The following is a 13883-nucleotide window of genomic DNA, read 5'->3' on the forward strand; positions in this document are numbered from 1 at the left end:
AAATCCGCCTGCCTCCGCCTCCCAAGTGCTAGGATTAAAGGCGTGCGCCACCACCGCCCGGCACAAATTAGCTTTTTAAGGGTAATGAGATTGTAGTTATTTTGGTGCTCTTTTTAGAAACCCTTTACCATCTTAGTTTTAGATTCTTCATTTTTCTTCATGTGTATGGGTGCTTTGCCTACATGTATGTATATACATAATGCGTTTACTGCCCATTGAGTTTGGAAGAAGGATCCCTGATGCTGGAGTTACAAATGGTGAGGAAGCACCTTGTGAGTGCTTGGAACAGAACCCAGGTCCTCTGAGAAAGCAACAAGTGCTGTTAGTCACTGAGACGTCTCTTCAAGGCCCCTCAGACATTCTTTTTAATGCTCTTACAAATGATACAGTAATACAGATTAAAAATAACACAGTGATATGAGCCTCAAGGAAAAGTGACAATTTACAGGCTGACAAATGTCACCATCCCTTAATTGCTCATCAAGCACTCATTCTGTCAACTCTTTTCTGTGCTGTTGAATGCATCTGAAGCGTCTGCTGGGAATGTCTATCTGCTTATCTCTACTTCTGAGTAGAGCTTCCAAGTGCTCCTGAGTGTTCCCAGGATAAAAGCCCCTAATGTGATTTCCAAGGTCCCCCTGGCTGAGACGCCTTGTGCCATTTCACCATCCTTCCCAAGAGTTCGCCTTTACCCTAGGGGGAAATGCTTCCTGTTTTACCTTGCGACTTTACAAGCTCTCCTCATTGCCACCCTTTCTCTTTCCTTAGATCCTCCCCAGCATTTGGAATATCACTGCAAGATCAGTTTCTCAGGGAAGAGTCTGTGGGGGCTGGAGAGATGGCTCAGCCGTTAAAGGCTAGGCTCACAACCAAAATATAAGAGTCTGTGGATTTCCCTCTTTGATCACTGACAACCTTCTGTTTTATTTGTTTGCTTTAAAACAGGATCTTACTATGTTTTCCTATCTGGCCTGGAACTCACAATATGGACAAGGCTAGCCTCGAACTCACAGAGTTCCCTTAGGCTCTGCCTCAGAAGTACTAGAATTGAAGGCATTAGTCAAACACACACACACACACACACACACACACACACATACAGAGACACACTTCAAAACAAAATAAACCTTAAAAATTGCAAGAAAAAATGATCAGTGCTTTGGAGAAGACACTTAAAACATTTAGCATTTATTTGTGAAATTTAGGCTGGCAGCATGACCCCGGGCTTTCCAATGATTGTGATTTTCATATATGTAGAGAAAGACACTGAATTGCATTGAAAAAGATGAGCAGAATATATTGTTTGTTCTCTTGTGGACATAACAATTGTCAGAATGTATATTTTTTAAGGCTATGTATGTGCAATTTTCAGTCATTTCACATGAGGATGGTTCAAACGCAGAGTCAAATGAGCTCCTGGGCCACCTCCCAGCATTTTCTCAGCTGTTAGTACAACATTCGCTTCTGCTTGTTTACAAGTACCATCCTCCTGAACTATTTCAGCTCTATTTCAGCAAGCAGAACATGGCGTTATGTCACCCATGTGCACTGAGGACTCAGGAAGAACTGAGAGCATGACCGCTTTCATTACGTTTTTAAAGCCTAGCTTCTGCATAATGGTCGTCAAACTCTGGTTTTTAGCTTTAACCTCAGAACGTTCATGGAATCTCAGTTTAGTAATCTTATTCTGTTATCTACTATTAGTCAAATAACATGCAAAAGAGTGCACATATTTTTAAAATAAGAATGTCAAGTATTTTTGAAAATATTATATTTCCAACACAACAGATCAATCAATCATCACATCATCAGTCCAAGTCTTTTAAAAAGACTGAATGATGCGTTGCTTGATTGTGTAGTTGTATGTAGTGTATGTTTGTATGCATGTGTTTTTTTGTGGTTTCTTGCACAATAGACGAGTGTGACGGCCAGTGGTTGACATGAAAATGTTTTTTTTCAATCACTTCTTTATGCTAGTTTTTAAGACAAGATCTCTTTCTGAACCAGAATCTAGCCTTGACCATGCCTTGAAATGGTTAACCCTGAAAACCTACCTAAAACTAACATTATGAAACAAGTTATGTTTATATATTTTGAAGTTAATGACAAAAAGAGGTCATGAATTTAAAAGAGATTAAGGACAGGTACTTGGGAGGGTTTGGTGGGAGAGAAGGGCCAGGGAAATATGTAATTCGTAATTATGTGATTACAATATCAAAAATAGTAATAAAAGTGATTAAATATTTTTAGATATAAAGATTATCCTAGTGGAAATGGTCTTTCTTGATATACCTATTCAATGAAGAAGTAGACCACATCAGAACATCAGAGAGGCTACTATTCAGGCTAGCATACTATCCCCAGTCTAGTCTATCCTAGGATGTTGCCTTCAGAAACGAAATGTCAATCTTCCTGTAACCTCACATTCTGCTCAATTCTGCCTGACTGTCTTTATTCCAGATGATGTCCCCTGTTGAGCAAAAGGCATTCTTTGATTTATTGGTTTGTTTATGATGTACAATTTCTCGAGACTCTCTGATATGCTTCCAATAATTGATATATTCTGTTTTTGATAATTCCTAGACCATGTAGGTGATTTATTCATCATTTGAAATGGACTTTGAAGCCAAACTAAAATTTTGGTAGGCGCAAATTGAGTGCATTTCTTTATGAAGAACTGTGCAATTAATAAAAAGTCTTTGTTGAAAAGATGAAAGGAGAAAACTAAGGAGAGGTCAGCATCAAAGGAGTTTTCACATGAGTGTGTGATGTAATCGCACAAGACTGATGTGAAAGTGATTCCCATCATGATATCAAGCATTCTATAAGCTTACCTTGTAAGATATCCATTGTCGTTTTGAAAATGTCTGTTATATATACATGGGTTTACCCCTCAAATTTAGAGCCAGTTAAAAATTGTTATGCTAATAATTTCTTATCTGGAAGCACACACAACCACCAATACTGACAAGCCATCATGCAATTCAGGCTGTGAAATTTAGTTGAAGAATCATAGACATATACCTTTAAGCAAAAGTTTGATTTATTAGGTTTATCTCATTGAGTATTTCTGATTTTTGTCATAGAATTAGTTGGTTGTGTGAAAATGACTAATGGTGTACATTCTTATTGTTAAGTAGGAAGCAAGCAATAGCCAGAATTTATACATATTTTAATTAGATTTAACATGGGTAGAATTATTGATGTTTATGTTAGAAAAAAGAAAATTAAATTCAATTACCTTCATAAAGGACCAACCATGTAAGCATTTAATTGCTCTACATCAGGTCTGCAGCAAAGTTAGGTTACTTGAATTTGAACATCAGTATAGATGAACTATTTCAGCATCTGTTAGTTTAGAACGATTAAATGACTTCTCTCCTGTGTCTCATATGCACATAGTAACTTTTGTACTTTTGCTTAACCACAACATACTTTACCCTCTAGGTGGGAAAACTAGTTCCATAGCTTCTTAATGAAAGGAACATTGTGTTACATGTAACTAATGTCTCCTCTAGATTTACTGTTTTAGGAAAGAGTCAGAAGTGGAAAATATTAAGCATTAGCAACTTACAATGACATCATTCTGTTTAATTAAAATGTGTCCGTAATATTTCACCAAGGTGTTCAAACTGTACAGTCTTATCTGATTTCACTTCTTTTAACTTAAACTATTTTTAGTTTTCATATTTGACACAATTTCTGAAGACTAATGAACGGTACCTCAAAACATTTAGGAAAATGCAAGTACCTTGCATAATTTTTTTTTTGAGAATCTGTTTATAAGGAAAAATTACATTGTTTTCTATACATCATTTAACTGTATATATTCAGTGCCACATACTTTAGTTCATATGAATAGAAAGGTATAAAACACAAGAAGAAAAATGACATAAAGTTAAATACATGGCCTATGACAGAACAAATGCTAAAAGGCATTGATTGAAGCATCAATAAACAGTTCCCACAGGCTTTCTGGTCACACCTTTTCCATGCAGTTGGTGCCTTTAAGACAAGGTTTCCCTTTTCCCTGTACAAGCTCTGCAGTACTTGAAGCATCAGACTGCTGTTCTTAATACAACACTGTGCTATGGAAAAGAGGAGAGGCTGTAAACTAGCATCATCGCATTGTTGATATTAGCTACAGAAGCACTGAGCAGATAATACATATGGGCAAACAAAACATGGATGAAAAAAAACACAGATTCTCCTTACAAAAGGCATTTCAATGTCTTCTCTCAATAGGTTATTTACTAAAATCTAAAGGTGGCCATCAGAATAATAAAGTGGCCTTATTTATTACAATGGGATACATAGATATTATTTTGTTTTGCATGTTGTTTTTTGTTTTTGTTTTTTCTTTTGAGACAGGGTCCCTATGTAGCTCTGGATGTTTTGGAACTCAATATGTAGACCAGGCTAGCCTCAAACCCAAGGGTCTACCAACATCTGCGTGCCAAGTGCTAGGATTAAATGTCTTAGCTGTATCCTTGCTCATGTGAACATAAGATATTAATGTTGGAAGAGATATATAGATTCATCTCTAATAAGGAATACAGTTAGTTGTTAAGTAGACAATGGTGGTAATAACTCTAAGTTGAGCATTATCATTCTGTCTCATAGAGTCAAATGGTCAATAAGCAAGTTGGTATATCCATTGGTCTATTCATTCACTGAGATCTTTGGATTGTAGCATGTAATGTTAAGTGTACAAGCTATAATCAGGGCAAATAAAAGGACTGCTGGTGTCGAAACTTTTAGGTGAGAGATCCCTACACTCCTTGTCAGCAGTCATTTTCACCTAGCTAGACTGACTCTTGATAAATGTACTTCTGTGCCTAGGATGACTTTAGGGGGCAGCCAATGATTGTCACAGGGTCAGAAAAATATTGAAAGGTCCAAATTTCACAAATGAGATTGAAGTTCACCAGAATTGTATAGAAGAGAGACTGATGGAATCATGGATTTGAATAAGGAGCTGGGCATTTGTGAGTAATTCATCTAGACATGGGAAAAGCCAGGACAGAAAGATGGCTGGTAGGCCAAGCTCACAATTTTTTTTTTTATAGAACATATATACACATCAGAGATAGAGAAATAAAGTCCTCCTTTAAGATACATATCTATTATATAGTTAAATTACAATTGTGTTTGTGTGTGTGTGTGTGTGTGTGTGTGTGTGTGTGTGTGTCTGTGTCTGTCTAGCTCCTGTGTTTATTCACAGAGGTATCCTGGAAGTAATGACACTTAAATAGTTAGGGTTAGGGTTAGGGTTAGGGTTAGGGTTAGGGTTAGGGTTACCCACCTAACCCTATTCTTTATACCTTTATCCACCAAATACCAATTTTATTAAAAAGAATTAAGGATCCTTGTAGAAGTGTTTTGACTGAAACAGAAAACATAAGATGAACCTTAGATATTGATGTGGAAATGAAGGCAGAAGGAAGGAGGGATGCAGGGAGGAATTCAAATAACAGACTAAGAGATAGAAGGGATGGACTGGAAAAATATATAAGATTGATGTAATGTCACATATAATTATCTGCACATATTAATATACATACATATGTGCTACATATGTATGTACTACTGGGATCACATTGGATTTTAGAAGTAGTCACTAGCCAGTGGATTTCTCTTCTGTATCTATTTAAGAACTGAAAGTATGGTGCTGAGCAATGGAAAATTGGTTTAAATGCATAGACAAATATAGGCCAAGGAAGGAGAAATGTGTATTAGGAAACAATGTTCACTGTCCATTATAAAATATTTTCAAACTAAATTCATGGAAGTCATCTGATAGTAATAAAGATTTTGATGTGACATAAAATGCTAGGTTATCTAAATTACATAGCCTCCTAGACAACTGGTAAGGCTGTGTTTTCCCTGTCTGCCCCACTGTGCTATAATTATTTCATTAACCTAGGAGGTAAGTTTATTAATCTTTGAAATTCCATCACTGATTAGCCTGATCCCTTTCCACATGTTTCAATCACCATCCATGGAAATAGTTCCTTTGTTTACACACATTTGGCACAGTTCCCACCTCCTAATTTGATCACCTGCACCTGGAAAAACTGGTAATTTCATTTGACAATTCAGGTGCCCTCATTAAGGAACAAAGCATTACATAAATGCTACTGAACAAATTTGAATTGTTCTCACATACGTTCCTCACTTTCCGACACACAAAATGTTCTGTGAAAAGCACAATACAATCGTATCTCTTGGCTGAGACTAGAAGTACTCCATACCGTCTAGAGGAAAACACTGTGACTGGAATGAGCTAGCAATATTCTTTCCATTTTGGGCATGGTTTAACACGAGGAGCAACCTCTGCCACCAAAGTGCCTGCCATGGGTTCTGTGTTAAGAGAGACAGCTGGCTTATGGACCTTTAACACAAGCATCGGTTTTCACAAATGTGAAATCAAACAGCTCTAACTTGTAACTTTCATCATTGCAATATAATTTTGAGAGTTATTTGTATGTTGTACACAGGAGCACTTAAGGACTTAAGGACTGGATTTTATGCTGTGAATTTCCATAGTCTGTTTTGGCATGTTTTAAAACATGGGTGTTTCCCCTGCAAGGTGCAAGCATATCTGTGACTCTGATTTGATCTTCATTTTTAGATACAGGGTTGCCCTACTCCATGTGGATAAAACCTGGTGATTTAGAATGTTAAAAAATGTAATTAATTGCAATAAAACACAAATCTATACCTTCCTCTTGTACCTCTTTGTAACTAAGAGGTGGAGAAATCTATAAGGCAGGAAATCACTGCCCATCTGTAATTTTTCCTGCTGCTTCTTAGCTTCAAGATGTAGTTACCAAGTGCTATTGGCTGTGTATCTAGTGTTTAGCAATCTCTTAATCTGTGCTTTGCTGTCCATTCCGGCAGTCCCTATTTTTACTGTGGACTATGTACTTCTAGCTGGCTCCACATTCTCCCCATTCTCTGGATACACCTCCCTTTCCCTCTTCTCTTCCTCATCCTTATTCTCCTCCCTTTTCTTCCTTTTTTCTTCCTCCTCTCCCACCCAGCCTTTTGTCTTGTTGCTCTTCTCAGCTTAGATAGCACATAATTAAGGTTTTACTCAACCTCACCTCATACCTGGCGGCTCGCTACTGTCTAGTGAGTAAATTTAGTTAATAAACTATCTCCAAATTTAGGACAAGCCATCTTGACATATTTACCACACACATCTGTTTCTCTGGTATTCCAGATACCTTTACATCTTGCTGATACATTTTGAAGATATCTTGGCTTTGCCATTATTAGCAAGTATATTTCTCTGTCATTTTCTAGATAACCCTTCTCTTCTTTCTCTCTTCTTGATTTGATTAGGGTTTATTTCCATCTTCTCCTTCTATTTTAGCCAGTTCCTCTATGGAAATTGCTATACCATCAGCTGAGTAACTTTCAGGACATTTAAACCTACAAACCAACCACTTACTATTAAATATGTATTCTTGGACAACAAATCCAACCTATCATCCTGTCACCCATTTTGTGTGTCCCTTTATGTCCAATCACCATGCTACAACAAATAAAACTCAGAAATAGTATAGTGGTGTATGGGAGTTTTAATGTTTTTAGCTTGATTCACCCAGTTGCCACTAGTAGAGTAAGATGGTATAAAACAAAATGCACCTTAAGATTTGTTGTTTGCAAAGGACATCTCATAGAGAGACTATAAAGATTACAGAATAGATAAAAAGCACTTCAAAATCTTTAGATCTTTTATGTAAACAAGAAAATTATCACTTAAATAGAAATGCAAAGTAACTAAATCCTAAACTGCTTTTCTGTCCCCATTGTTACTGTTTCCTTTTTTGATGTATGTAGTACACATGCATGTATGCATACTTTTGCATTTGTGTGGTCACCCATGTTTGTATGCCTGTGCATTCATGTGGAGGTTAGTGTTGGAAATGGTCAGTTGCTCTTCCACTTGTCAAGTTGGTGGTGTCTCTCAGTCAAACTCAGAACTCATAAATATGGCTTGCCTTTCCTGGCAGATTTTCTGGGGATCTCCTGACTCCATCAGATTATAGGGAGTTACCAAGCCCATCTGTGATATATGTGGATTTCTGGGATAAGACCTCAGTAGAATGCTTGAATGGCAGCTGCTTAACTATTGAGAAATCTCTCCAACCTACCTTCTCTCCCATCCCCTTGTTTTCCTATTTTGCATGTAAATGATAGGCTAAAAACATTACTATATCTAGCATCTCTAAGTTTATGCTAGATATAATTTTATTATGCTATTTACAAGGTGCTAAAACACACATCAATTAACCCCATGATATGCTGCAGTACAAATACTATTATGTGAACAGAACACAGGATAAAAAAAAAGTAAAGTTGAGGTTGCATTTTCTTATAGCTTTATTTACAATGAACTAATGTCAGAGCTGGAGTTAACGTAAGAAAAGTGATTTGAGTCTTTGCTGTTGAACGAAATTCTTACTTTACTCCTGTTCTATTTGCCGTGATAAATTTGTCAGATTGAATGTAGGTATAGTTTGCTTTCTGTCTCAAAGTATACTTTTAATGGATTTTTTTTTTTACTATGTCCATGAAGTTAGGATGCTTTAAGTTTTAAGTATCTCAAACAGGACTCAGTTGTTTAACAATGAAATGAGTATGTTACTACCTCAGGAAGACACCCATTTTACACGGGTAGGAATGATCCAGTTTCTTGCCATTCCTTTGCCCTCCAAGTCTTAATTCATCCACTTGGACTTTTAAATTGGTTACTTAAGGACTGTTCCATGGCTTCAGGCATAAGAGGTTCAAGACAGACAGTGGATTTCTTTCATACAGCTGTGTTTTGATTTTATTGCAAAAACTAATCATTTCCTTGTCTTTTGTTTTTACTGGACAGAAGTATAGCACATACCTCTGGCAAGTCAGTCATTGGCTAGAAAAAGGTAATACCTAATTGGCTTACACTAATCAATATTCTCCATTTTAATGTTTCTCTCTGCACATGATAATTGGAAAATGAGCTGTAGGATTCAATGGTGGCTTTGTCATCAACAAAGAAAGCAGTGCCTACGGGTAGGCAGTCTGTTGTTCTGATATTCATCAAACATGTCTGTTCACTAGACCTTGTTAATGAGCCTACAAGTCTTCACTGTGGGGAAGAAAACCCACATCGAATGTTATAAATGAATCTAGGTATTAAATACACTTTTCTGGACATTTGTAGAAACCAAGTATAGAAGGTACACAGTAAACTTCTGAGTAACTAAAGAATAGAAAAGATATTCTAGGGGACCACAATTGCACTTTTTAAAGTTATACTTCTATGTGTCAGATTTTCTACAATGAGACTGTGTCATGAGTCTTGTAAATTGGAAACAATGATTATAGTGTTCTTTAGCTATATATTAAAATATAAAAGCTCCTGGAATAAAATATTCTTCCTGCAATTAAAAAGTCAGAATAAAGCCTAATGGCAGAGAGCATTCTACTAGTCAGTCATTCAAGAAAGCAGTTTCTTGAGGTGTAGGAGGGTGATTATTAAATACAATGGAGAGAGATATGATATTTAAAAATATTAAAGAGTTTATGCCAGTGTAAGCCATCAAGACACTTTAAAACCAGCCATTTCTGGGCCTATTATTTCTTTGCCAACCAGTATGTAGCCGCTGGCCATATGAACCTATTGGACACTTGAAGTCTAGCTAGTTGAATTGAGATGTGCTAGTACTATAAGAAGAACACTCAATTTCAATACACTAAAATATGTCTTGAAGTAATATTCTGGATATAGTTGGCTTCTCTAATACCATATTAAACTTATATTTGTGTGCTCCAATGTATTTATTTATTTATCTCTTATTTATTTATTCATTTATATTAGCTCCTGAAGATGTGAAGGAACACAAACGACTCACCCTGTACCTGTGTCATAGTGTCAGTCTAGACCAGTAGTTCTCAACTTTCCTAATGGTGCAACCCTTTAATGCAGTTTCACATGTTGTAGAGACACCCAACCACAAAAGCATTTAGTTACTACATTATAACTGTAATCTGGCTACTGTTATGAAACATAAAGTAAATATCTTATAGGCAGGATATCTGGTATGTGACTCCAAAAGGGGTTGTGATTCACAGGTGGACAACTGCTGGTCGTGATGGGACTGGATGAGCTTTCATGTTGTGGGGTTGATTGGCCTCATGTTTTTTGGTTTTTTTGTTTGTTTGTTTTGTTTTTTAAAATTATTTATTTATTTTATGTATATGAGTACACTGTAGTTGTCTTTGTAAGACTCTGTCGAGCCTAAGCTTACCCACGACCTCATGAGTGAACAACATGGAGCCGGAATTAAGTCAAAAAACAAGAGCACTTTATTGTTCCAATGCACTGGGATCTTCCCAGACCTGGAAGGAGAGGTGGTAACCCCACGCAGCTTGTTCAGTGAGCTTTTTATACAGTTTCCAGGGCAGCAAGCCATTAAGCACAATGTGATTGGCAGAACAGTTTGACTTTTTAAACTGATTGGTCTTTAGGGAATGAGGTGGCAAGGACTTCCCTTGTCTGAAGGTAGGCAACAGTCATGTCCATCCTACAGAATGTGTCCCCACCCACGGGGTTCCTGATCCGTGGTCTGAGGAATGGTAATTAGCTTCTCCATTCTGGAGGGGCAAGTGTTCCATGACATTCCCAAAGTTCCTGAGCTGATCTTTTCATCTTCAGACACACCAGAAGAGGCATCAGATCCCATTATAAATGGTTGTGAGTCCCCATGTGGTTATGGGAATTGAACTCAGAACCTCTGGAAGAGTAGTCAGTATTATTAACTGTTGAGCCATCTCTCCAGCTCAATTGGACTCATGTTAACACTAGTAGCACTAGCTAGATCTCTTGGGAGCAACATTTTAATAGCACAGATAAAAAGAATCTAGATGGATGTGATCTATATACAAACTAGATAGGTAATCTAAGGTAGGGAAGAAACACTCTAAAGACACAAGAAGGAATAACTTTTTTATATCTGAATAAAGGAATGTTATTAGGAATGCTGTGAGATTCTATCAATCAGATAAACTTCTGCATGTGATGATAAAGATGGATCCAAATGCAATTAATTTAATTAAGTGGTGATTGAATGAGTCAATGTTTTATAGTCCACTGCACTTGATTCTGACCTAGTGATGACACTGAGCTTAGTAGTGGAGGTAATTTCTACCTCTTTTCAGTTCAAGAATTGTAAGGAAGGCATTGGTGTCAGAACCACCTAAGACAGGTGCAGTCTTGTTTATAAGATAAAAAAGGGGGAGATATAGAGAGCTTTTTTTTTTTACATTTCATAGTCCATCATTGAGGGAAGACAGGACAGTCACTCCAGGCAGGAATCTGGAGGCCAAGGCCATGAAGGAACATTGCTTGTGGGCTTACATGGCTTGTTGAGCTTGTTATCTTATGCAGTCCAGAATCACCTGTCCCCAAGTATGTGAGCCTTCTCATATCAATCATCAATCAAGAAAATGCCACACAACATGCCTACAGTCCAGTCTGATGGAGACAATTTTTCCATTGAAGTTTTCAATGCCCAACTTGGCAGGAATCTGACACTGGGCCAGGACAAAAAAAATGGGTTTAGGGCAGTGTGGAGCAGAGGTCTGCTCAGGTAACTTAGGCTCAGTTGAGTATTTGGCTTTGAGCCCTAGAGCCTCCGTGAGCTGTTTTCTGCTTGCAGGTGGCGGAAGAAGCTAGGCCATAACTCCTGAGTCTTTGGTTCCTGTTTCAGTCACAACCCCTCACAGCTGTCCCCACAGGAGATGTGTGCTCTATCAGGCAGACATTGCCTCAAGCTCCCAGCATTCTAGCTGGACCCTATCCCCAGTAATCTGACCACAAGCCAGACATGCCACGCCCCATACAATAAAAGGGGCGGTTTGCTCCCTCCTCGATCTCCTGCTCTTTGTCTTCTTATTTGCTCCTCCTCTCTCTTGCTCTTTGTCTCTGCTCTCCCTCTCTTTCTCTCTCTCTTGCTCTCTTGCTCTTTGTCTCTTTTCTTGTTTTCTTCCTTTCTCTCTCTTTCCTTCTCTTCTCCTCTCCTTCCTCTCCTTTCCTTCTCTCTACTTGACTGGCCTATTTTCACCTTCTTACAATAAAATATCTCATATATACATCGCCTCCTTTTTAACTAATGCGCTGTGCAGCCACTGGTCAGCACCTGGGAGAGAGAGACCTGGCCTCAGCCCAGGCCCCGCCATTGGTACAACAAATGAGCTTCAGGCAGGAATCTGACTTTGGGCTATGTCAAGGAAGTAAGCTCTGGCAGGAACCTAATTTTAGGTTAGAACAGGGAAGTAAGTTCAGGCAGGAATCTAATGTTAGGCTAGAACAAAGATGTAAGCTTCAGGCATGAATATAACTTTGGGCTAGGACAGGGAAGTAGGGTCAGCTATCTTGGTGGTCCGGATAAGCCCTTAGAAATGTGATCACAGGAGTGATCATGGGACTTTGTCTATTGCCCTGCTTGTTCTTTGACTATTCTTTTTTTATTGTCTTGCTTGTTCCTTAACCTGGAACTGACTTTAATACTTGCATGTAATTAAAATGGTATAAAAGCAGATTAGGAGAAAATAAACCTGCCTCAGCCTCAGAATTGGCTGGGGTCATTAAAAAAAAAAAAAAAAAAGGAGAAGAAGAAAGAAAGAAAGAAAGAAAGAAGGAAAGAGAATTGTAAGTTTACTGAGTCCCATGCTGAAAAGAACACAGAAAGATACTTTCACTGGGAATTTCTGATAAGATAAAACCTGAAACTCAGGAGCTTATTTAGTCCTCATGAGGGATGAAAGACCGAATTTAGAAATTTGGAAAAAGCATGTTAATGGAAATTCATTAATGTATAACCTTTACTTAAAGAAGACATAGGAAGTCTCTGTAAGGAGCCAGGAATGTGGACTGGTCAGTTCCAGGAACAGGATAACGGTCAGCCATTAAAAAGATAGTGGTCAACCATTAAGAAGATAGCATTGACCAAACCACATTCCTCTAGACAATGAGTGTGCAGGATGACTTCCTTGTGACCTGATTCAACCAGGGGTTGGATCCCTTTGGAATTTCCCACTGTTTTTATGTTATGTTTCCTTGGTAACCCTTTCCCCGCCCCCAGTTTGTGGTTTTTCCCTTTAAATACCCCTCACTTCTTGTGTTTGGGGTCCAACTCCTCTGGCCAGCATGGTCATGAGATCTACCCCGGTACCGGCCTATCCCAAATAAACCTCATGTGATTGCAGCAAGTTCGGTCTCTCGTGAGTTATTGGGTGGTCGCATCATCCCGAGACTTGAGTGAGGATCTCCCCAGTTCTGGGGGTCTTTCAAGGGACATCTGGTGAGCAGAATTCTAGGACAGATGATGCCCTGGGAACCTCAGGAAGTCGCTGCAGGAATTTCAGAATAATCTGCAGGCAGAAGCAATATTTTGGATATACTGGGCTGTTCAGTTAGATTTCTAAAACTATATGTGTTTATTACTTATTTGCTATGATAAAAATGTTAACCAAAAGCTATTTGGGGAGGAAAGAATTTATTTTGCTTACACTTACATTTCATAGTCCATCATTGAGGGAAGACAGGATAGTAACTCCAGGCAGGAATCTGGAGGCCAAGGCCATGTGGGAACATTGCTTGTGGGCTTACATGGCTTGTTGAGCTTGTTATCTTATGCAGTCTAGGATCACCTGTCCCCAAGTATGTGAGCCTTCTCATATCAATCATCAATCAAGAAAATGCCACACAACATGCCTACAGTCCAATCTGATGGAGACAATTTTTCCATTGAAGTTTTCTATGCCCAGCGTACACTCGTGTGTGTCTAATTTGACAAATGAACCAGCTTCAAATCCAGGAAATC

The 13883-nt window shown here is 38.2% G+C and overlaps 1 protein-coding gene and 1 long non-coding RNA gene across 2 annotated transcripts in view; one reads left to right on the forward strand and one right to left on the reverse strand.

Annotated features, from left to right (window-relative positions):
- Positions 1-13883, forward strand: part of Sema3e (semaphorin 3E) — a 233450-nt gene that overhangs the window by 28954 nt on the left and 190613 nt on the right. The window lies entirely within an intron of this gene.
- Positions 13274-13883, reverse strand: part of LOC116097484 — a 44589-nt gene continuing 43979 nt past the window's right edge. Inside the window, exon 3 of the long non-coding RNA XR_004121444.1 lies at positions 13274-13431. This is a non-coding gene — a long non-coding RNA (uncharacterized LOC116097484). The remainder of the gene's footprint in view (positions 13432-13883) is intronic.

The sequence above is a fragment of the Mastomys coucha genome, unplaced genomic scaffold (assembly GCF_008632895.1).
Source record: "Mastomys coucha isolate ucsf_1 unplaced genomic scaffold, UCSF_Mcou_1 pScaffold19, whole genome shotgun sequence".
Classification (NCBI taxonomy): domain Eukaryota; kingdom Metazoa; phylum Chordata; class Mammalia; order Rodentia; family Muridae; genus Mastomys; species Mastomys coucha.